General features: G+C 41.1%; 2 protein-coding genes across 8 annotated transcripts in view; one reads left to right on the top strand and one right to left on the bottom strand.

Moving 5' to 3' along the window:
- The window catches only part of NCKAP5 (NCK associated protein 5), a 993,237-nt gene that overhangs the window by 319,353 nt on the left and 649,611 nt on the right, over positions 1-24,273 (top strand). The gene's annotated exons all lie outside the window — the stretch shown is intronic.
- LOC147578427 (uncharacterized) overlaps positions 5,961-24,273 on the bottom strand; it is a 72,931-nt gene continuing 54,618 nt past the window's right edge. Inside the window, exon 4 of the mRNA XM_086718463.1 lies at positions 5,961-6,303. The gene's annotated coding sequence lies outside the window, so the exon portion shown is untranslated. The remainder of the gene's footprint in view (positions 6,304-24,273) is intronic.

The raw sequence follows: 24,273 nt of genomic DNA, 5'->3' as shown, positions 1-24,273 counted from the left end.
CCCCACAACTTAACCTTGTGTTCTTCTTAAAGATCAAAAGAGAAGACGTTCCATAAACTTCTCATTATTTCTAGAAGATTCTTTCCTCTGGCAGATTCACTTTTAAAAATGTATACAACTTAACATTCCTCTCTGTTGTGAAAGTGACCTGAGGGAGTAGAGAGAAACAAGATGGCTAGTTAAATTCTCAAGAATTCATGTTATATTAGTGGCTTCGATTTTTTCTTAGCATATAACAATAGCTGGATCATACAGAAAGGGAAAGTGGCCTTGTATTTTGAAGCATATTTGTCATAGCACCTCTTCCTGGAAAGGATGAGTACTTTTTCCAGGGATTTCTTGGGTTCTAGTCTTGTCAACTCCAAACACTTAATAGAGTTTTGCTTTAGCAAATCTCTTATCAGTGCCTCAATTCTCTGACATATCAAATAGATCCTCATACCCATTATCTCTGCTGTAAGAATGCTGTAAGAATGAACATAATTGATCAGTGACAGTGCAATAGTATTTAGTCTCAGAATGAGAGCTGCACTGTATGACAGGGGTGCGTTATCCAGTTGCTAATATATGTGTCAAGGTCTTCTTAGGCTGTGGATGCTTATGTAATTTTCTCTGTTGTTAATGAGCTGGAATGCAATGGCAGACCCTGGGTGTGCATTTTTTCCTAGCAGAATTTCATTATTAGTAGTAACTTGTATGTTTTATGGGACTCTCACATCTTTAAACATTTATTGGTATCCCTCGACAATAGCATGTTGCTATTACTTTGTGCGGAACTTCAGTCCTTTACCCCATTAAAAACGAAGTGCCAGTAATGATAAACTGATGTTTTTTTTCTAACCAAATTATTAAATTTAGAAATTTGATTCAAACAAATAATTCAAGAAATCATTTGATCAGTTTTTCCTTTAATGGTACCCTTTAAATTTTTGAGAATTTTTACTATTACTTGCTAATGTTTAAATCCAGACTTCTTAAAAGTTTGATTGAAACATATGTACCTGATGGAGTAAAACACACTTAAACCTTAGAGTATAGCACCTATCATAGCATTTGCTTATAGTCCAAAGAATCAATTGCTAAGTTTGAAGGTAAATTTGTTTAGGTTTATGTGTTCTCTGTGAAAGCATGAAATTTATCATAAGAATGGCGCATCTTTCCCCAGGAGATTTATTATTGGTATAATAAGGATATTAGTTTGCTAGAGTTGCCATAATAATGTACCATACTCTGAGTGGCTTCAACAGCGGGAATTTTTTTTCTCACGGTCCCGGAGGCTGGAAGAAGTCTGAGATTTAGATATCGGCAGGTGTGGTTTCTTCTGAAGCTTCTCTTTGTGGTAGATGGCCACCTTCTCGCTGTGTGTTCATGTGATTGTCTCTCTGTGCCTGTGTCTGACATCTCTGTGTCCTCGTCTTCTCTTATAGGAGCACCGGTCGTGTTGGATTGGGGACCAGCTTAACAGCCCCATTTTAATTTAATCACCTTTTTAATGGCTCTGTCTTAAAACATAGTTCTAGTCTGAAGTACTGGGGTGGGTATGGATTTTGGTGGGACACAAGTCAACCCCAAACAATCAGGAAAATTCTACATCAGACTGCTTTGAACCCCTTCCTGTAACAAAGACATTTAGCAGGGCATTAATGCAGAGCTCCAGTTTATCAACCTGCATCTTAAACAGAGCTGCCCTGAATTTGGGGCACCTAGGACATGAGCCGTCTCAAGCCAGTAAGGACTCCAAGGCCAGAGAAGTTTGGATGAAGTTTAAGGAGTACAGCTAAGTTCAAGGAGTGGCAGAGCTAAACTCAAAACCCAGATATGCTAAGTGTGAGCTGAACATGTCATGTAGGAAGGAAACATAGTCCGTTACATTGATGTATTTGTAAGTTGCATTCCTTTTTTTTAAGTTGATCTGTTTATTTTAAGAAAGAGAGAGAGCAAGCACGAGCAGGGGAGGGGCAGAGAGAGAGGGATAGAGAGAGAATCTCAAGCAGGTTCTGCACCATCAGCGCAGAGCCTGATGCAGGCATTGAACTCAAGAACCGTGTGATGGTGACCTGAGTTAAAACCAAGAGTCAGACACCTAACCAACTGAGCCACCCAGGAGCCCTGCATTCCTTATAATAATAAAATAAAGAAGATGGGAAGTGGGTTTGGGAGTAGGGTGGGGGGGGGTGGGGAGGGGTGTGAAAGCTCAATTGCTAAGAGGCCTGACTTCTAACATAGCCACAAGGAGGTTGTTGATTTATCACAGGAGCCCCTGAAGGATCTGACGCTTTTAGTGTCTAGTATTTATTATAGCAATGTCATGTATGTGTCACTAATAGACACCCAGGATCCTGGGACAAATCAGGGTGACATTATTTAATGAATGCCTGCTGTGATCCTGAAGCCATGAGATGCCGTTAGGGATTCACGTCTGCCTGACAGAGGCCCTCCATGTCACTTTTAGAAGTGGACTCAGTTTTAGTCATTTCTGGTAGCAAAAGAGAAGTTATTACCTGAAAAGTATAACCCTTCACTCTACAAATGAGTTATCTCAAGGCCACAATGATGGAGGAACTTATTCAAACATCCCAGCTTATTATCAGCTCCTCTAGAATTAGGACGACTGTCTCGTTTCACTGAGCGGTTTTCACTTCAACTCACTAACTCCATTTATAGCCATAATTACTATTCACGCCTTTGCTTCTAACACATGTTCACCCTGTGGGTTTCATGCATTTCCCTCTACAGTTCACTATAGTGAACAACTGGGGTGGGCATTCTCTTCAATTTGAAACATTAGCAAGACAGTGTTGTCAAAAGGTAAAATCATCGTGAGTTTCAGTCCTTGTGTTAAGACACGTTCATTTAAGCCGTTGGCACTTGGCAGGGTTAAAGAAAACAAGAAAGTGTGGCCTTTGAACCAGCAGACCTGGATCTGATTCCCAGCACAGCCACTTGTTAGCTGTTTGATAGAACACAAATTGCCTTCCTTGTCTGCACTTGTTTCCTTATGTGTATGAATAATAATAATAACTGCCTGGCCAGGTAACTGTAAGGAATTGCGAAAATATATGTTTCATTGCATTTAATGTCAGGTGCATCCAAGACATTCTGTAAATGGCATCTGTCTCTTCCCTGCTTTTCTCTTGAAGCTCTAAGAAATTATGGCTATTTTAGTAGACAGAAGGTGTGATTTTTCAACCCTTATATTTGTGGAAGGCCTACACCCCTGTATTCTTGGAATATCAGATACTTAAGACCATAAAATGGAGAAATTTCTACCTCCTTCAGTGCTGACAGATAGAATAATCAGCAATGTCTTCTTAAGAGCAACTTGCCTTGAAAACCCCCAAATACAATATAAAGTTTCAAACATGAAGCCTGACTAGCCATTCATTTTGCTTTAAGAAATTTATATCCCACTTTTCATACAAAGATTAGCATAAAAAATCAATTTGGGGAACTGAAATAGAAAATAAAATATCAGTTGTAATTACTTCACTTAGCAAAGTAATTCTTAAAGATGGCCATAATTTTCATAATAGGCAATTGATTACAATAGTAACATGAGAAGTGAATAATTATTTAAACTCAGCTTTTAATGGGGTTTTTATGACAACACAGAATATGTAAAAATAAAGATATGTATGCACAATCAATATATCATTAGGCTAAAATTCTTATTTAACTTTTTATGGTTTTTTATTCTGTGCGTTCTTATAGAGCGAGTGACAGATTTAAAATGAAGGAGATTTACAGTAAAGGTAAAATACATACAGGATGAGGAGCTTTTCTTTTGGTGATACCCAGCCCCCAAACCCTAGACTGATTTTTAGGTCTCTCCCTATATGAATTGCAATATTCACAGTCTTTGCTTGTATGTGTTTTTTCAACTAAAGGAAAGGGAAAAGGTATATGCATCCCATAGAGCAGGAGTTAGTGGTCAAATAGGAAGAATTTCCAGTAATCTAGGAACTAGGATCTGGGTTATATTTCTGTTGTGAGGGATGTCAATTTTCTTGTTGGAAGTAAACATTTTGTTGCTTTGGTTAGGAGTGAGAGGGGAAGAAACTATAACACAGTGACTATAGATCAGAAAGCAGATTGCCACTTTTGCATCCCACCTCCATTGAGACATTCCACAGATATGCAACAAGCTGGGCAGATTACCTTCCGGCTCTGTGCCCACATTTGGTAATCTGCCAAGTGTCGATGACAATAAGGCTCACACCATTGGGCCACACAGAACTTGAGCAAGATACCTAATGTAAAACACTTAGCACAATGCAGGCCATACAATTAGCACTCAGCAAATGTCTGCCTTTATTAAAGAAGGTAGTGAACAATGACAAGTAAATGAACATTTACTTCATTTATGTCATTTGCGCTTGGATGTCTGTACCTCTTCGATGTCTATACATTGTGCTTGGGTATCTACACATCTTCGATTCACAGAAGAGACCCAGCTCAGCCAGGACTTAAAGGAGCTGATCCCTCTTCTCAAGATGAAAAATCTAACATCAGAAGCTGTTTTTCTGCCCTGCACCAGTGTGAGGGGCACCCTAATTCAGGAATTTTACTAATTACTTTCTGGCAAAGCATCTGGTGCTCCACGCTTTAATTAGCATGCACTGCTATTTCTTCTGTAAGACGTGCAGCAGTCCTCTCGAAGGGGATGGTTATGAATGGGGAACAGCTTGATAACGAAGCCAAATCTACATGCACCCCACTGGAGGAAATTCTTTTTATGTGCAAATATGGAAGAACAGTAGCAGACAGTGTAGAGTGATAGAAAGAGCATGGACTTGGGAGCTGGACAGTCATAGGATTGAGCTCCACTCTGCCACTCACCACCTATGGTGACTTTGGAGAAGTTATTCAACTCTTGGGAGTGATCACTTATGAAATGGGGAAATAATAGCTACTTGCTGGGAAGATTCAATAAAATAAGATGATGAACATAAAGTGCCTGAGCTGATATCTATCTGTCCCATAGCCTGCACTCCATGACCGTAATTTTAATTGCCACTATTAAGAGCTTCGCTGTGCCCATTCGGTGCTTACAAGGAGTGGCCTAGCTTTACGGAGTGCCAGCTTTACAAGTATTAATTAATTCATTTGATCTTCTTAAAACCCATAGGAGGCAGGAATAATTATTAGTGTAAGACCCATTTTACAGATGAGAAAACTGAGGCACAAAGTGGCTAAAGGAGTTGCTTAAGGTCAGACAACCAGGGAATTACAGAACCAGGCCTTGAACCCAAGCCAGCTGACTCCAGCATCAACATTCATACCACTGAAATAAACCATTCTCATTCCACTGAAATAAACCATCTCTGAAGAGATTGGTAACTGGCTTTCCTCCTCTGCTTCTCCTTCTCATAGTAAATTGGGTCCCTTCCGTAGCACTTACCACCACCTTGTACTAGATTCACAAATGCACATGGCTCCCTTGGGAGGCCACAAGATCCTTCCCCATCTTTTTCACATTTGGTTCCCCGAGGTATTTGATGCCATCCTCCACCATGTACGTAAGCAACAAATAGTATAAAAATTGAGGCACACAAATTGTGGAGAAAGCCTAAATGTCCATCATCTGATGAATGGATAAAGAAATTGTGGTTTATATACACAATGGAGTACTACGTGGCAATGAGAAAGAATGAAATATGGCCCTTTGTAGCAACGTGGATGGAACTGGAGAGTGTGATGCTAAGTGAAATAAGCCATACAGAGAAAGACAGATACCATATGGTTTCACTCTTATGTGGATCCTGAGAAACTTAACAGAAACCCATGGGGGAGGGGAAGGAAAAAAAAAAAAAAAAGAGGTTAGAGTGGGAGAGAGCCAAAGCATAAGAGACTCTTAAAAACTGAGAACAAACTGAGGGTTGATGGGGGGTGGGAGGGAGGGGAGTGTAGTTGATGGGCATTGAAGAGGGCATCTTTTGGGATGAGCACTTGGTGTTGTATGGAAACTAATTTGACAATAAATTTCATATAATAAAAAAAATTGAGGCAAAGAAGATTGGAGGAGTTTTCTCTGACAGGACAATCTTATTCCAACGTGTTTAGCAATGCAGTCTGATTGACTCTCAAGACATTTTCAGACATGATTATGGAAAGTCTTGAAGGAAGATGGGAAGATGGTCAATTGCCATCACTCCCGACTGTAGTACTAACTCTTGAAAAGGTGATGGTGTGTGACTTTGATGCATCGTAGTTGTAGGAATGAGCAGCCATTAAGAATTTCTGTGTGACTTCACTTCCACACTGTATTTGTTGAGCTCCTCAAGGCCATGGCTTTTCCTAGTCCTGTGAGGAAGCAGAGAGCATTGGTTATGTATTAAATGGCTGAGCAGGCTTTGAAGTCAGACCAAGTGACTCTACTGTGTTCTTCCAATTTACCATGCACTCATCAATACCTCTTCAAATTCCAGGATCCAGTTTTACGTAAAAAAAGAAAAAAAACTGAATCTGCTTATTCTCATCCCTTGTTGTGTGTGTGTGTGTGTGTGTGTGTGTGTGTGTGTGTGACTGTGTGTGTAGAACAGCTCACAAATGAATTAACCACCTGCGGCCTGTAAAACTCTTGGAGCTGATAGAGCAATAGAAATTGTACTTTCTGAACTAACCCTGGGTAGATTAATTTGTAGAGGCTTTGCGTTCATTCTGCTCGTTACCACGAAGGGACAATTCAGGCAACCTGGGGCAAATCTTAGCCTCATAATTAATTATTCCAAAAAACTAGCAAGGAAGAGGTACCATTGTTGGGTAGTAGAAACCCCTTTTTTAAAGCCAGAATTTTCTCTCAAAAGGGAACCTTTTAGAGAAGTGGTGTCAAGTGGTCCTCCTCTGTGGTGATGGATTTACTCATGAGATGTTCAGCCCAAAGCTCATGCGTCTAACCTGCATTGGGTATCGACATGCTGTCCAACTCTGAGCATGTCATTTAACCTCACAGCTCAAGTCACCTATCTGTGAAGTGAGAGAATGGTTACATCCCTCCCTCAAAAGTAAAACAAATGGCAGAGTAAAGGCAGCCCTTAAAATTTTTACTCTGGAATACTAGAGGCTAAGGTGTATATTCATGAATATACATTTCTATTTGCTTTATCATGAACATCCTTTACAAATTTTTGTCCCATTGCATGGAGAATATTTCTGAAATGTTCAAGTCATAAGTACAGGCATGGTCATAATTTTACCTTTCTATGATGACTGTGTGATTGTTGCCTCAGGGTCAATATTCTAAAAATTCTTTCTCTGTAGAAGACACTGCAGACTGGACCACTGAGCTAACTGACTCCAGAAAAAGCATTGACATTTGTTTCTTTGGCTGAAATGAAATATCCTCCTGAGCATTGATTATTTCTTCTAGAAATGGGGTATTAGACCTGAATCTGGTTAATTATGTGTGTCAGTTCATTGGATTCTGGTTAATAGGGGCTTGCAGTATTTGTCTAGAATGGAATGTTTCGTTTGGTGCTTGATGGTGTTAGTGAGACAATTTCTTTAGCACAGAGAGGCAAAGGTGCATTAAAAAATAATTCAAGAGGAAATGTTACATTGAGCATTTCTTTATCAGGGCACTTGACTCTTGAGCCTAGAAATAATGAAGATGTCCCCATTAGATGCATAGCTCCCCAGTGATGCTCTGAAGTTTCCCTGAAGGCATACTTCTTTATCACTTGGAATATCCTTTCTTGACTATTCGGAAATGGCAGAGTTAGACAGGATTTGACACATATGTAACACATACGTGAGCTAAATATAGCTGCCTGGGGAAGAAAGAAATGTAATTCCTGACAGTTGTGTAAATAGTATCCACTCCCACCAGCTGGAGAACCATCTGAGAGACAGCCCAACCTCCACTTTGGGTCACTGTCCTCAAACCAAGGGAGCAGGAAAAGGAAGTACATATGTTACCTTCCCAGTCATTGTTTGTCACTTTGCAGGTGGGAATGTGGAGTGCTGTGTTTGTAGCTACTGGAAGGGCAGGCGCTCTTCTCTGGCAGCGTCCCACACCCTCAGGTGGCATCAGCCTGCAGTCCAGCTGTTGTCGCTAAGGTTCAGCCACTTAAAACAGGTCCTGGGTTGGCTGTTTATGCACTTAAGTGGAAAAGCGGTACCCAAGTCAACCCTGAGATTTAGCGAGGACACAATAATTGCTTTCCTTTCAACCACAGGTGATGCATTTGCCACCATGGAGTATAACACGCTGCTGCTTTCAGTCATAACAGGAGCGACGGGAGAGAAACACAGGAGGAAATAGAAAATGTCAAAGAGCTCGGGGTTGGAAATTGCATTTTGCAGATGCCATTAAGCTCTGTCAGGAGAGAAGATGAAAATGCTAATTGACAGATTTAGTTATGTTTTATTGTCTGTGAGCTGCTGAGTAAGTCATCAGATGATGCTGTTTAATCATTAATGTAAAACTTTGGAGAAATTCGTCAGTTGTTTGCTATTCATCTTACACCCTCTCCACAAAGGTGTCTTAAACTACTCTACCCTGCCAGCAAGAAAAGGAGAGAGTATAAATATTTATATTCAGCCCCAGAACTGATAAAAGTTAATCTGTGCAGCACAAGAATATTAATTATAGTGTAAAAAATTTAGTATCAGTCAAGGACAATTAGGGTACCTTTTATATTTCACCTAAAACTGCACGCGCGCGCACGCGCACACACACACACACACACACACACACACACACACACACACACACACACATTCACTTACATGCACGTCTTCACCCAGAGTTTCTTCATCTGTAAAATAAGTAGACTAATAGTAATTATATGCCACATTGGTGTGTGTGTATGTGTGTGCGTGCATCTATGTGTGAATTAAATAAATTAATATATGTTAATTGTATATAGTGTATGCTCAATAGTGTTTAGCTGCCATAAACACTGTGATTCAGTAAGTTATACATCAAAAATGAAGTTATAATTAAGAGACTTGCAAACTATTTTTCTTTTTGTTAATAGATGTTTTATGCCACAAACCTGTACTTTTTTTTAATGTTTATTTATTTATTTTGAGAGAGAGAGAGCACAAACAGGGGAGGAGCAGAGAGAGATGGAGAGAGAGAATCTCAAATAGGCTCCATGCTGTGAGTGCAGTGCCCGATGCAGGGGCCAGTCCCTTGACCATGACATCATGATCTGAGCCGAAATCAAAAGTTGGATGCTTAAATGACTGAGCCTATACTTTTAAAAAACAGTATACAACACATCTTTTTAAAAAAGTTAGTTATTGATATATTAAGGGGGAAAAAACACTTTTCTTTATCCTATTCCCTTCTAATTCTGGAAAATAGTGCCCAGTATTACATTCTTTTTCATTTTCATAGCATCTTCACCCCCCAGGTTAAAGCTTACAGCTCAAGGGTAACAGGAGAACATTTAAGCAACATAGATTCCTCAGACTTGTCCCAAAGCCACAGATCAGAAGACCAGAATTCATATTGTAAGACTCCTTGGGTGATTTGGTGAAGCTGGGAAGAGTGGTGGTGAACTCTTCTTCCCTGTACAGCGTATGATGGTCTGTATTCGTTTTCTAGTGCCACCGTAACAAGTGCCACAGGCTGGGTGTCTTAAACAGCAAACACTGATGTTATCACAGTTATGGAGGCTAGAAATCCATGATCAAGGTGTTGGCAAGGTCATTTTTATTGTGAGGCTTCTCCCATCAGCTTGTAGATGGCTGTCTTTTCCTGGTATGTCCACATAGTTTTTCTTCTGTGCCTCTCTGTGTCCTAATGGCCACTTCTTATAAGGACACCAGTCATGTTGGATTAGAGCCCACCCTAATGATCTTATTTAATAGTATTCACCTCTTTAAAGGTTGTATCTTCAAATACAGTCACATTCTGAGATTCTGAGGATTAGGACTTAAACATGTATTTTGGGGGTATACAATTCAGCCCATAGTAGAGTCCTTTGTCTTCTTTAGTGTATTCAAAATTCTGGAGCATTCAGCAGTTATAAAATGCACACACTATTCCAGAATTAGCTGTGATGACTAAATTAATTAATAGAGTAATCATTTGATGTCTCATAGTACAAATATTTTCTCTTGTATCTAACCTGAATTTCACAATTTAGGTGACTTTATGTTACACCCATTGTCGAGTCCATTCTCCCCTTCAGCTTCTCTCCAGTGCTTTGCCCATTTCACACCTCCGATTTTATCAGCTATTTTCTCTCTCTCTCTCTCTCTCTCTCTTTAAGTATGATTTATTGTTAAGTTAGCTAACATACAGTGTATACAGTGTGCTCTTAGCTTTGGGAGTAGATTCCCATGATTCATTGCTTACATACAACACCCAGTGCTCATCCCAACAAGTGCCCTCCTCAATGCCCATCACCCATTTTTCCTTCTCCCCCCATACCCCATCAACCCTCAGTTCTCTGTATTTAAGAGTCTCTTATGGTTTGCCTCCCCTCCTCTCTGTTTGAAACTATTTTTCCCCATCCCTTCCCCGCAATGGTCCTGTTAAAGTTCTCAAATTCCACTTATGAATGAAAACATATATCTTTCTCTGAATGACTTATTTCACTTAGCATGATACTCTCCAGTTCCATCCATGTTGTTGCAAATGGCAACATTTCATTCTTTCTCATTGCTAAGTAGTATTCCATTGTATATATAAACCACATCTTCTTTATCCATCCATCAGTTGATGGACTTTTGGACTCTTTGTATATTTTTTTTAATTTAGTTTTTAATGTTTATATTTGAGAGAGAGAGAGAGAGAGAAAGAGAGAGTAGGAGCAGAGTAGGGAGAGAGGAAGACACAGAACCTGAAGCAGGCTCCAGGCTCCGAGCTGTCAGCACAGGCCCCATGTGGGTCTTGAACTTACGAACCATGAGATCATGACCTAAACTTCAGTCAGACATTCAACAGATTGAGCCACCCAGGCGCCCCTCTTTTTCTCTTTTTTAAGGCTTAACTATTCTTTATTAAAACTGATGGTGTCTTTGGTAGGTAAATTCCACCTCGAGCTCCTCTGCTTCTATTATTTCTTTCTCTTTTGCTATGTCTACTGGAAAACTGTGAAGCATGCCTGGAACCCCCTCCTCTATTTATTTATTTATTTATTTATTTATTTATTTATTTATTTACGTTTATTTATTAACGTTTATTTATTTTTGAGACCGAGAGAGACAGAGCATGAACGGGGGAGGGTCAGAGAGAGAGTGAGACACAGAATCCTAAAGAGGCTCCAGGCTCTGAGCTGTCAGCACAGAGCCCGACACGGGGCTCAAACCCACGGAGTGCGAGATCATGACCTGAGCCGAAGTCGGCTGCCCAACCGACTGAGCCACCCAGGGGCCCCATCCCTCTTCTTTTTAAATGCAGTCCCTAACGAACCCCTCCCTTGCCCACTGGCCATTTTGCTACCCCCTGCTTGCACTTTGTCCACCACGGGCCGGTGCACTGCAAAGTAGGAGTAGCTGACGAGGCCAGACGTGAAGGCTGAACCACTCCTGATGGCTCTGCCAGTGTAGCCTCTGTCCTAGAACAGCCCCTCTCAAATAGCCCCCCTCTCAGGCTTCTTCAACAACTTAGTGGAAAACTCAATTCTATCTTCTTAAATTTTAATAGAGGAGGTTTAATGGCTGATATGTGAGGGTAAAGGAAATAGTTAAATGAAACTCTAAATGTTTCCTTAAACAAATTCCATTTTATTGTCTTACTTTTTCTTCATAATAAGAGGTTCATGGTAACTACAGGGCATTTCCACATAAAGGGTGTATTTAATCATTTGTCCTATGATTATAGACACCCTAGGGGAATAAAAATCTAATACTATGATTGCTGTAAGTTTTTCTTTCCATGAAACTTTCCAGCATTTAATCATATTTCAGCACTACTCATCCAAGGTTGAAATGCAAGTTCATTTTAAATTAAACATGAGGCATGCATCCAGTCTACCTTTGGAATAAAATTTATATATATTTTTCTCCATTTGTAGATGGGTTGGTTGCTTTCAATCCTTGTTACCAAGACATCATAACTGAGTTCACAGTGTTTGGTATTTTCCCCATGTTTATCTTATGTGTTCATTATTTAATGCTCTTAAATTTTTAACATTTTGGCTGTCAAAGTATGTCAAGTGCTGTCCAGGCCAGGGAGCCTCTAGGAGCTGTATCTGGTGGTAAGAGAAGTCAGAAAGTGTTAATCTTTTTCAACTTCTTCTTTTGCCTCTGTCATTTGGATCTCAATTTTTCCTCTTAAAAACATACTAAGTTTTAAACATCTTGATTCTCATAAGAACTCAGCTGCTCTGTTGAAGACAAAATAGATTAAAAAATACTAGTCTTCCCCAACCTTCTGCATCTTGGGCTTCATCCGCTTCCTCAAGTCCTCCATTTGCTACTTTCCACCCAAAACGGCATAATGAGAGTGTTCAATGTTCAGTGAATTTGAGGACGGAGTACAAGATTTCCAATTTGCAGGGATGCGTATAAATCAACATGGGAAGATTACCATAGTCTTTTCTGCAGTGAGAGGTAGCATGTTGGAATAGAGAGAATACAGCTTTGGAGGTAGAGGAACATGGTTTCAAATTTGGTTCTACTGACTAGGTAACTATGGGCTGAATGGAAGTAGGTGGAGAGTAGGGTGATGTTCATATTTGAGCTCTGAGGATGTGGACAGTGCCTGGTCTGCATCAGAATTTTTCCACATTGACACCATTGATATCTCAGCCTGAAAAATTCATCATTGTGGGGACTGTCCTGAATATCATAAGAGGCTTAGCAGCATCCCTGGCTTTACCCACTTGCTGCCAGGACCTCCTCCCTTCTTTCCCAGATACAACAACCAAATAAAAAATGTCTCCTGGAGTACAAGGTCACCCCATAGTGGCAAGCACTGGTATACCTTTTCCTTTTTAGACTTATCACTGGAAGAACCCTACAGGTATGAATAATCCTATTGTCTTATGAAGAATCCAAGGCTAAGGAAGGACTAATATTTAAGGATTTTTCAGAGGCCTGAAGAATTTTAGCAACCATATTAAATATATTTACTAGTTTTTAAGCAATATAGAAAACCTTTCAAATGCTGTTTTCCTAGATCCTAGGGGGAGAGAGTTATTATTTCTATCCATTTTTTCCATTACTAACACTGCTGCATTTTGTGAGTCCTCAAAAAAAAAAAAAGTCATTTATTTAGTCCAAGCAATACATTTGGTCTACAACCTGCAGAACAATTAGAATCTTCATTTCGTTTTGGGTACACTAAGACCATAAATAGCAATGGCACTGGACCATGATTATTAAGCTATCTTCATTCTTTGCATAGAATTGGGATTTTAATATTTCTGAGGTCCTTTCTCACGTAACAATATAAAGGTAAAAAAAAAAAAAAAAAGTTGTAGGTCCTGAAGATGGAGCATTTGGTAGCCAGCTTTCTGGAGGGAAAAAAGGGAAAAAGACATAGCCCAAGTGGGAGCAGTAGTGTGTTTCCATCTGCTAAGCAACAGATTTGAGGCAGGATAAGGGTTAGCAGCTGAGGGCACAGGCTGGCACTGGAAATTTGATTCCCAGGGTTTCCCATTTTTGCCTGCCCCCCATAATCACGTTGGCTGCCTGGTAAATGCCCAAGTCTCTTTTGTGGAGATTCTAATTTGAGAGGTTTGGGGTTGTGCCCAGAAATAGGTATTTGTAAGAAGATTCCCCAGGGGAACTTTATGATCAAGTAAGATTAAGAAACACTGAAGTCCAAACCTTTTCTACTCAGAATGTGGCCCACAGTACAGGGGAAGTAGCTGGGAGTTTATTAGAATCAGATTCTGAGCCCCTAGTGCTGAGGCAGGACCTGGCATGCTGCATTATTTCTTCTTCTTCTCCTCCTCTTCTCCTCCTCCTCCTCCTCCTCCTCCCCTTCCTCCTCCTTCTTCTTCTTTTTTTAATGTTTATTTATTCTTTTTTTTTTTTTTAATTTTTTTTTTCAACGTTTATTTATTTTTGGGACAGAGAGAGACAGAGCATGAACGGGGGAGGGGCAGAGAGAGAGGGAGACACAGAATCGGAAACAGGCTCCAGGCTCTGAGCCATCAGCCCAGAGCCCGACGCGGGGCTCGAACTCACGGACCGTGAGATCGTGACCTGGCTGAAGTCGGACGCTTAACCGACTGCGCCACCCAGGCGCCCCTAATGTTTATTTATTCTTGAGAGAGAGAGAGAGAGAAAGAGCGTGAGCGGGGGAGGGGCAGAGAGAGAGGGAGACAGAGAATCCAAATCAGGCTCCAGGCTCGGAGCTGTCAGTACAGAGCCCGATGTGGGGCTCAAACTCACAAACTGTGAGATATGACCTGAGCCAAAGTTGGACGCTTAAAGGACTGAGCCACCCAGGCACCCCGGGGACTCTGCATTTCTAACCAGCACCCAGGAGATGCTGATGCTTCAGGTCTGTGCACTCCATTTGAGCAGCAGGATGCTGGTGGCCTTAGGCGGGGGTAGGAAAGAAGGATGAGTCATCATTGAATCCTGCTCTGTGGGTGATGTCACAGATCTCACATGTCATTACAATGGGACAGAGGGCTGTTGATACGGGGGCGTGGAAGGATATGAATCTTCAGGTTAATATTGCTAATGTCCAGAATTTCAGGTTTCCTTAAAGTATTTCACACGAGAGTCTGCAAAGTATCTCTGAGGGAAGGTAGAACTGTTAGCTGTTGTTTAAGGACCCTTTGCCCTCAGTGATCCCATCTTATCAGCCCGGTGGTGGGTTTTATTGTTTTTCATTCAGGACTGTCTTAAGTAGCTGCCTTTCCTCTGCCAGAAATGCTGAGCCATTCATCTCTGAATCGGCCCACCCTGCTAAATGAGTGTAAAAGAGAGCTGCATGATTATATTTATTTGTTAATCATAACTCCTGAGAGGAGGCATCATGCCTTCATCCATGGTAACATTTACTGGATGGTTTCACCTTTTCTGTAGCTCATATCATCAGCAGCGTTTTGCTGATGAGGTCTGGTAAAAGTGTACACTTCAGGCTTGTTGAAAAGAGGATAGGCAGGTCAAAGGCACAGTGTGAGGGACACAGGTGGTGATGATCCCTGTAACAAATGCTGAGCTGGGAATCCCAAGGCCAGCAAAGAGAAGATGCTCTTCACATCTTAGTCCCAGCAAAACCTCTTTGGCTCTGATTGGATTCATTGCACATCCTTGAACCCATCAATACCTCCAGGGGAATGTGATTGCTGCCTGCCTTTCATTCAGGTCACAGGTTCCACCCTGGGAGCAAGAATCCAGTGCCACAGGGTAGGGGAGGAGTGGTTCTTAGAAAGAAGGGGGCTTCCTGATCTCCTGAATCACATTATGTCCACCACAGGTGCCCACCAATAACCTCGAGCAATGCAGTGTCCCTTAAACCAGTGCAGAGCGGTGCGGTAGAAACCCGAGATGCCAGTGCTTAAGGGAGGCTAGGGTTGAAATAATAAAAATGAGTTATAGTGCATGAAAATCCCTCGGGAAACATAATCTCAAAGGGCTTGTGCTATGAAAGAAAGCCAGTTTCTGTTAGAAAAGCACCTTATTGTTAGGCTTATGTAGACACTCACCCATAAATTCAGTCTTTACAGGCTGTAGTAGTCCAGTTTTCCTACAGTATTTGGACACATCTTTCCCTAAAGGTTAGAGCACACACTCTGGAGACACAGAGTCCTCATTATAACATCTGGCTCTCCCTCACATACTGTGTATAGTTGGAGAAGTGGGTTACCATGTTCAAGCTTTAGTTCCTCATTTATGAAGTAAGATAATGGTGACTTCCCCCTCCTGGGTGGATGTGAGGATTATGTATGGCAGTGAGGAAGGGGACCCTGTCTATCTTTGTCACCATTATATTCAGTAGCTCTTAGCACTGCAAAAAGCAGGTGCGTCACAGAGCTTGCTGAGTGAATAAATACGTGGATTCTGAAATTGCATGGCATACAGCGTGTATTTTAAAATATGTATTTTGGGGGCACCTGGGTGGCCCAAGGACTGAGCATCAGACTTCAGCTCAGGTTGTGATCTCATGAGTTCGAGCCCTGCATCTGGCTCACTGATGTCACCACAGAGCTGGCTTCGGGTCCTCTCTCTCTTTCTCTCTGTCTCTGTCTCTCTGCGCCCCCCCCCCCCCCACTTGCACGCAAGTGTTCGCGTGCGCGCGCGCTCTCTCTCTCTCTCTCTCAGAAGATAAAATTAAAGTAAAAATAAAATATGTATTTTCTGCTTTTCTTACTTGATGGCAATTGATGGTCATGTGTGACACTAACGTATTCTTTCTGTTTGGCTAAAATCAGGGCTTCTTTGTAAAGCCCATGTGACATCTTTGAAGAAATTCTAGGAGTTTCTTTTTGTGCCCTAGCTGAGGAAGCACATCTCCAGGCCACACAGCTAGGAAGCTCCAGCACCGCCGAAAGTTTCCAGAAGCCTTCCTGGAGTTCTGTCTCACACAGCTGGCTGTGAAACAGACTTTCCTACTTCCTAAAAATCCTTTAAAATATTTTTTTTTTGTGCAATTCCAAGTAAATATTGTTAAAGGGTTTTCTCAGTGAGTCCGTTTTACTGCCACAAGGAAGCTCAGAGAAACTGAAATGCCATTCAGGCCTTCTGTGCTGTCCCAGGAGGGTCCTTCGTGCTCCTTGAGCCAGAAAGGGAGCTGTTTGCTCGGAAGGCCTGGTTTACCCCTCCATTCTGGTTTGTAGAGGGAGAGGTAAGCTAAATTTAATGCAGTCCAGCCTTTTTAAAGTTTTAATTTCAAACTTTGGTTGTATCTTAGAATCCCAGAAGAGGTTAAAGGATGTATATGAGGGCTGGTATTTTTAGAAGACAGACCTGGAAATTAAGATTTCCGTCCAGAGCTCAAGATCTATCTCACGCAGTGCGGGTGACTTTCAGCAGCTCCTGGGGGAGTTTCTGGGAGTTTCTTTGGGCATAATTTGAAATGGTTGGTGCCAGGCTGTAGGTGGGACAACCATTTCTCACAGTAAGAAGCTAAGAGCACCTGAGGGCTAGAGTCTTATCAAAATAGCATCAGGAATGTTATTATATTATTATTATTTAAACATGTGTCTGCAGAACTCTAGCCCTTTAGAAATGTGATATGGTCTGGGAGTGTGATTAGGTTTAATCTACTTCTCTGTCATATTCCACAGACAACTGTGCTGGTTTTGCCAGTTTTATTTATTTTATCTCTTTTGCTGCCAGTGCCGCCCACCCCTCCCTGCTCCTACCCCAACCACATGGCCAGGAGTGAGGTGGTGCACAGGAAATGTGTGCCTTGAGGCGCGGTTGGCCTTAACGAATGTTAGTACATAATGTGTAGGCAGGAATTTTGTTTTTAATTGGGTAACTCGTGTTAGGAATCAGTTATGTTGCTTATAGGTGATTCTCCTCACCTCTCTTAACCCAGCGTCTCCCTTCTTCAGCATGGTCTTGGTCGTTGGTTTCTTAACCTTGGTCTTTGCTTATTTAACCTCCAGTAAATGATACGGAGGAAATTCCCAAAATGCTGAAAAAAGGAGAGATGCTAGCTGCTCTAACGATACCGTGAGAAAAGAAAAGCGAGTGTGATCCGTGGATTATCTGTGTGTCAATGATCCATGCAGCTGATGTTTGCTGAGTTCATCTTGTGTGGCAGATACTATCTTACTCATTTTTACATGCTTTCTCTGATTTAATTCATTTTTTCTGGTTTTACATGGTCACAGGAGTGAAGTTAAAGAGTATTGTCAAATACCCATAAAGGATATAAATTATTTTCTCTACTAAATCATTTTCTCCGCTTTTACCCAAACTGGGATCTACTTGAAAACACACTAGTAATAAATGTCCAAAACAATTTGTTGAACAAATAGATGAAAGGATGGATGGATGGATGGATGGTTGGATGGATAAATGAATGCTTATTTGCAACTGGTCTAAATGGAAGAATATTAATTAAATCTTTCCACATTAAAAATCTTAGAGGCCTTTGAGGTAATATAGTCCAGCAGTTCTCAAAGTGTGCTCCTAGACCAATAGCATCACCATCACATGGGAACTTGTGAGATATGCCCATTGCCAAGTCTTGCTTCAGGTCTCTTGAATCAGAAGCTCCAGGGGTGGGCCTAGCAATCTGTGTTATAATGAGCCCTCCATGTGATTCTGATGTTCCCTGAAGTTTGCTGACCACTGATCTGGCTGCATCTCCTCATTTTAAAAAAAAGGAAACTGAAACCCAGAGGACTCATAGCCTATATAGCTTCTACATGTCCTAGGCTCTGACCCCAGGACAGATTCTGAAATGCAGTTTTTTGAAGAATATTCTCTATGGGCTAGGAAAATTATGAAAAGAAAGGTAATATTTTTTCTTTCATTTTTGATGATTACACATTTTGTTTTCAAGTACTTACTCAAATATTGTTATTTGAACCTTATGGGTCCAGATTTCTTATCAGTAAAATGGAGATAGAAGTACTTGTTTTACTGTTATGTTGTAAAAGATAATTTAACTTGATGGTGTTATGTTGAGAATAAAGCTTTAGGTAAAATGTGATTTTTATATATTATTTTCCCACAAGTTCAGTTTTAATAGGCTTTAATCATACCTCTGGACCTCAATCCTGGGTGGAATGATAGCCTTTCATTATAAAATAGGTCTCTGTAATTTACTATATATAACTTTCCTGCATCCATGCTTTGTCCTGTTTTCAGAGGCCAAAGCTGATGCATTTAGCAGAGCGTCATTTGTACAGTGGGTACTAAAATATTTGTTTGAACTACTTGTGTCTTTACGGATTAGAAGGACTCTGTCTAATCAAATCTATTGACTTTCTGCTAAGCAAACCTAGTGTATATAAAATGGACTTTACCAAAGTGATGAATGAAGGGATGATACTTTACAAATGATTGTGAGATACAGTAGCTATAAAATGTTTAAAATTAGACACGGGGCGCCTGGGTGGCTCAGTCGTTTAAGCGTCCGACTTCGGCTCAGGTCACGATCTCGCGGTATGTGAGTTTGAGCCCCACGTCGGGCTCTGTGCTGACTGCTCAGAGCCTGGAGCCTGTTTCAGATTCTGTGTCTCCCTCTCTCTCTGACCCTCCCCCGTTCATGCTCTGTCTCTCTCTGTCTCAAAAATAAATAAACGTTAAAAAAAATTTTTTTAATTAGACATAATTTTTACAAAAATATAACTTTCATGAAAGTAAATGCATAAACATTTGGTATTTTAAGATTTAGCAAGTTAGGTTGAGTATTGGGCAAAGACAAGGCATAGTTATAATTAAAGTTGAGAAGGCAATACTGTCAAACTGGAGTGAATTAAACAGCTATTGGGAATTGGGACTTGATCTGGTTATAATCCTGGTTTTGGTGTTTCAGTCTAAGAAAGATAGAAGAGGAAGGGGTCAAACACACTGAAGGTTGCCAGGGATACTTGATTGTTAAGCTAGGGATGTGGCAAGAAGTAGGTAATTGAGCTCTTGAAACCGGAGAAGTCAGGTGCTTTAAACAGCCAGATTTAAAAGGAAACTAGATGTCTCCATGTGCAGGCAGCCAGACAGACCTTGTGCTGTTATCATTCACTTCCCCCCTTCTTACAAAATATCCCTACCATTTTTGTCATCTTATCTCTCTAATGGATAAATGCAGCTTTCAAACATTGGAGTATCCTAGCTTCAGTACAGCTTTGTGTTCCTGTTTTTCCAAAAAACATGGTAGTAGAATCTGTTTTTGTCATTATATACACTATGCTAATGTGGCAAAGCACGTGAGTAGTCTAGATTCTAAAGCAACAGTATGCCCAATGCTTGTGATCCTGTGAGAAAAGAGAGCACGAGTGTTCAAAAAGTACAACAGTCATTTCCGTAAGGGATAGCAAAGTCTATTTAAAGCACTAAAACAGGAATATCAATAATGAACTAGTGTGGACTTAGATGTAATCCAAGAGTATAATTGAGTCTATTATAGTCGAAGGATTCCTCCCAGTGAATGACACAGAACAGAAATTGATATAAGCACAGTATCCAAGGTGCGGGCATGGCTGTGATGTAGACAGACCTATCTTTGGAGCTCTGATCTGGGGGAGGAGTTGAGAGGAGGAGAGCTCTGAGAGTGAACCTCAGATGATGGTGACCCCTTGGTCCCAAGTGGAGCAGTCCACTTGGGATGAAGCAAGATCTGGGTGAGTTATGGTCCATGCTGGAACGAACAGCCACTGCTTCAGTGGATGGTGGATGAGCAAAAAAAGTCTGTCCTAGAGTTAGTGATGGTCCATAGCACTGAACTTCAAGGCTGAGCTCATTCTCACATCATTTTTAGAAAAACTGAAGCCCGGTTATGAGGAATGGCAAAGAGGCTGATAGTAATAGAGGAAAAGGTGATCATGGAAGAGTGTCCAATTTGTCCCAATTTTCTCAAGACTTTCCCAGTGTTAGCACTGAAACTTCACATACTAAGAAACTTCTCAGCCATGGGCAAGCAGAGGTGCACTACAGTTGAAATGGCCTGGAGGTAGTTAGAGCCCAATTCCCATATTTTTCAGCAAGGACAGCAGACACAGAGCTTTGCCAGCAAGTGGAGGTCTAGAGACCACCTACCAGGGAGGATGCTGACTGAATGAGTCATAGAGAGCCAGTGTGCTTGAAGTCCAAGTTCTCTCCAGCCTGTCAGCTTGGAGCAGGCAGAAAGCAAGCAGTAGTGAGAATTTAGAGATAGTCCAAAAGAGAAATTTGACTTTGTTTTTCTGGTAAACTAAACCATAGCACTGAGTCCTTCAAAAATAATTACAGGCTAAAAGGGTAAAAGATACTCTATCTGGCTAATCGTTCCTGAGACAGCCTAGTCCCAAAGCAGAGGCTCCATTTGCTTCTACTTCGTGTAGTTCCCTCATGCATACAAGTTCTGTCCAAAATCCTCAAAATCCTGCCACCTCTTGTTGTAGCAGGTTTGTTTGACTAAAATGAATAACAATGCTGGAGGCTGGAATTAGACTCACCTGCAGTTTACCCTCAATTTGCAGCCTTTCAGTCATAAAAATGAGGGGCCTTTTCATGTTAACTAGCCTTATTCTTGAGTGTGATTTGTTATTATAGCAAATTTAATTTTGCATGAAAAGTGTGATAACTAATTATATGGCATTTGCATACTCAGAACAAATTCCCCAAAATATTTGCATAAATTCCCTGATGTTCTTTTTGACTCAGTAACAACCTCATCACAGTAAATTGCCTTCCTAAATTGATTTAGCACATCTGCCTTGTCTAAGTGTGGCTGATTTTCATCAAAAATAAGGATTAGGATAGTTAAATTATTATCCACTGGTAAGTGAACTCTCTGCATGGCTACCCCATACATGTATTTTTTAAAATGGACTTCCTGTCTTGGATGATTGTTCCGGTACAAGGCACTTCCCTGACTCTTCAGGTCCCAGACATTGTACAGTCCATTCAGTTACAGGCTTTTGCAGTTTTAGAGGAAATACTTGAAGAAAAAATTGTAAATAACAGCACAGGTGCACCTGCTACCATTTTATTTATCACGGGTACTGATCTCATGTTGTTTTGTAAAATGGCACCTCCACGATTGGTAGCAATGTGGGCTTCACGGCGGTGTGGCTATTGCTGGTTTTACGTTATTTTAATTAAACTTAGATTTTTTTCACCAGATGCAATGAAGTAAGTCACTTAATGATTCTCCAGCACCCTACACTCAAAAATGAGATACGTTAAAAAGAAACCTTGCATTGTTACTCAATGCTCAGGGCAACTAGAGAAATGAATTATAGACTTGGGCAATCAGTTAACCTTAAATTTGGGGAGGGGGAAACATGTGGGTAATGAATGTAATGATGATGGGTAATTAATTTATTAACTGTTGATTAAGCAGTGGTTTGCAAAGTTGGGTGGGATCAGAGTCCTCAGGGGACTTTCTAAAAACATATTGCATCTGGGTGGCTCAGTCATTTGAGCCTCTGGCTCTTGATTTCGGCTCAGGTCGTGATGTCGTGGCTTGTAGATTCTAGCAAGCCCCTTGTTGGGATCTGCACTGACAGCGTGGAGCCTGCTTGGGATTCTCTCTCTCTCTGCCTCTCCATCCCTCGTGCTCTCTCTCTCAATACATTAAAAACATTAAACAAAAACATTAAAACATTAAAAAAAAACATTAAAACATTTTTTTTTCAACGTTTATTTATTTTTGGGACAGAGAGAGACAGAGCATGAACGGGGGAGGGTCAGAGAGAGAGGCAGACACAGAATCGGAAACAGGCTCCAGGCTCCGAGCCATCAGCCCAGAGCCCGACGCGGGGCTCGAACTCACAGACCGCGAGATCGTGACCTGGCTGAAGTCGGACGCTCAACCGACTGTGCCACCCAGGCGCCCCTAAAACATTTTTAAAAACATTAAAAAAATTAAAACATTAAAAAAAACTAAAACAAAACCAAAAGAAAACATATTTCTGGACCTTACCTGGAGAATTTCTGGTTCACGGGTCTAGGGAAAGTCCCAAGAATTTATGTTTTTAATAAGTTTGCAGGTGATGCTAATGATGCTGGTCCAGAGAACACAGTGTGTTACCACCCTGCTTCTCTTCCAGGGGTGAACTGACACAGAAATAGAGGCTCTGAGCATGAGGTTTTGCTCTAAATTAAAAGTTGCTATGTGTTAGCAATATTTCTCTTTAGATTTTCCAAGTGGGAGCATTATAGACTTGTGTCACCACATTCTAACACATACTTAATTTGTCTTGCCCTTCAAGAGAGAAGAAACTTCTTTTCTCCTGAATCAGAGAGTTTCCACTGTCAGGGCAAAATGGCTTTTTAATTACCTTTCAAGCAAGAGAACAGTGTAGTTTCCTTCAGGCTGTATCAGCCCTTTGGGTTACCACTAATAAAAACACTTTTTAATCAGAAGAGTGGTAATCATTTTATACCACATTTGGGGCACTGTGGAGGATAATCTCAGGTTTTTTTTTTCTCCACATAAAATAAGCTACCGCGTTGAGAGTGGAAGGTACCAGGAAACAGATGGTACTTAATCCCGTCTCTGAGGAAAAAATGAAAAAGTTTGCTACTGAATTTTTTTATTGGGGTATCTTGAACTTTGTAAGTCCTTTCTCTCCATCTTTCAAAACTATGCTAAAATCTTCCTCGTATGATTGGCAACTGATTCCTAGGCAAGATTCTCCTGGAAGCTATTTCAGATACTCAGTGAAGCTGTAGGCTCAGGGTCTCACAAGGCAAAGTCAAAGGAGAAAATTGTTCCGTAGTCTCAGAAGGGTGCATGTTTAACCACTGCTCAACTTCTCCCCTATGTGCCTTGGCAGAGCTAAGACTCCAAAGTGGAAAGAGGGGCTGCTCCATGAAAGTAGGAGTCAGCCAACTGATGGAATCTCTTTATTTATAGGACACAGGTGCCCATTGCCAAAAGGGGGGCCTTCTCCTCTTACCTATTAGTCCCCACTTGGCAATTTTCTGGTCATATTTAAAGATATTAAAAGGAAGAGTGGCAGCCAGATGTGTTCTGCTCTCTCCCCCCACCTCCATGCCCATTGCACCCTTATTGATGTTGGCATCGGCAACCATATTGAAATATCACTTAACTGGCCCTCAAGGAGCTGAATCTGTTTCTGTGGAATTGGCCTCTTCCTGAAGGATGTTGGGCAAGTTCAAATGTTTTCTTTTCAGCACTGGGGTTGCTACAGCTGAAGAAATGGCCTACTCCCCTCCATATTACATTAGGGGTCATCCACACCAACAGCCCTGACTGAGAAGGTTCTACTGAACAGGCTCACAGTGTCTGTGGCACAGACTCCAGTGAATTCGAGCTGTGGTTTGTTCTTTCTTAGACCCTCGTGTTCCAACAGAACCCACGCCCTACCCCAGGTTCCTGGCCCTGACTCTCAGGATGAAATTAACCCTCCATAGAGGACATCTCTCTTTTAACCTCAGTTAGAACTTCTCTTGTACTTGACCTTTAGTATGTGCAGGGAGGAGGATGGCCACAGATATTATGCTCACATCAATCACATAGACTGTTGTCCAAGAGAACCCACTTACTCTTTCAAAGTTTGGTGTGAACTTAAAGGTTTTCTGGTTCAGCTCTTCATACTAGTTGTTTTCTTGGGAATGCTTTTGACTGTGGCTTTGTAGCTTTTGTCAATCACATGAAAATCTGACTTTGCATAATTTTTAGCTGTTAGTACTTTTGTGCATTTTGCATTGACAATACAGCTTTATTCTATGTGTGTGCACGCACACACACATACTTCGCAAAATATGGCATCTGAGAAG

This window comes from Puma concolor, chromosome C1 (genome assembly GCF_028749965.1).
Source record: "Puma concolor isolate L17-30 chromosome C1, mPumCon1.1.hap2, whole genome shotgun sequence".
Taxonomy (NCBI): domain Eukaryota; kingdom Metazoa; phylum Chordata; class Mammalia; order Carnivora; family Felidae; genus Puma; species Puma concolor.
Note: the sequence above shows the minus strand (reverse complement) of the source record. Positions and strands in the feature narration are given on the sequence as shown.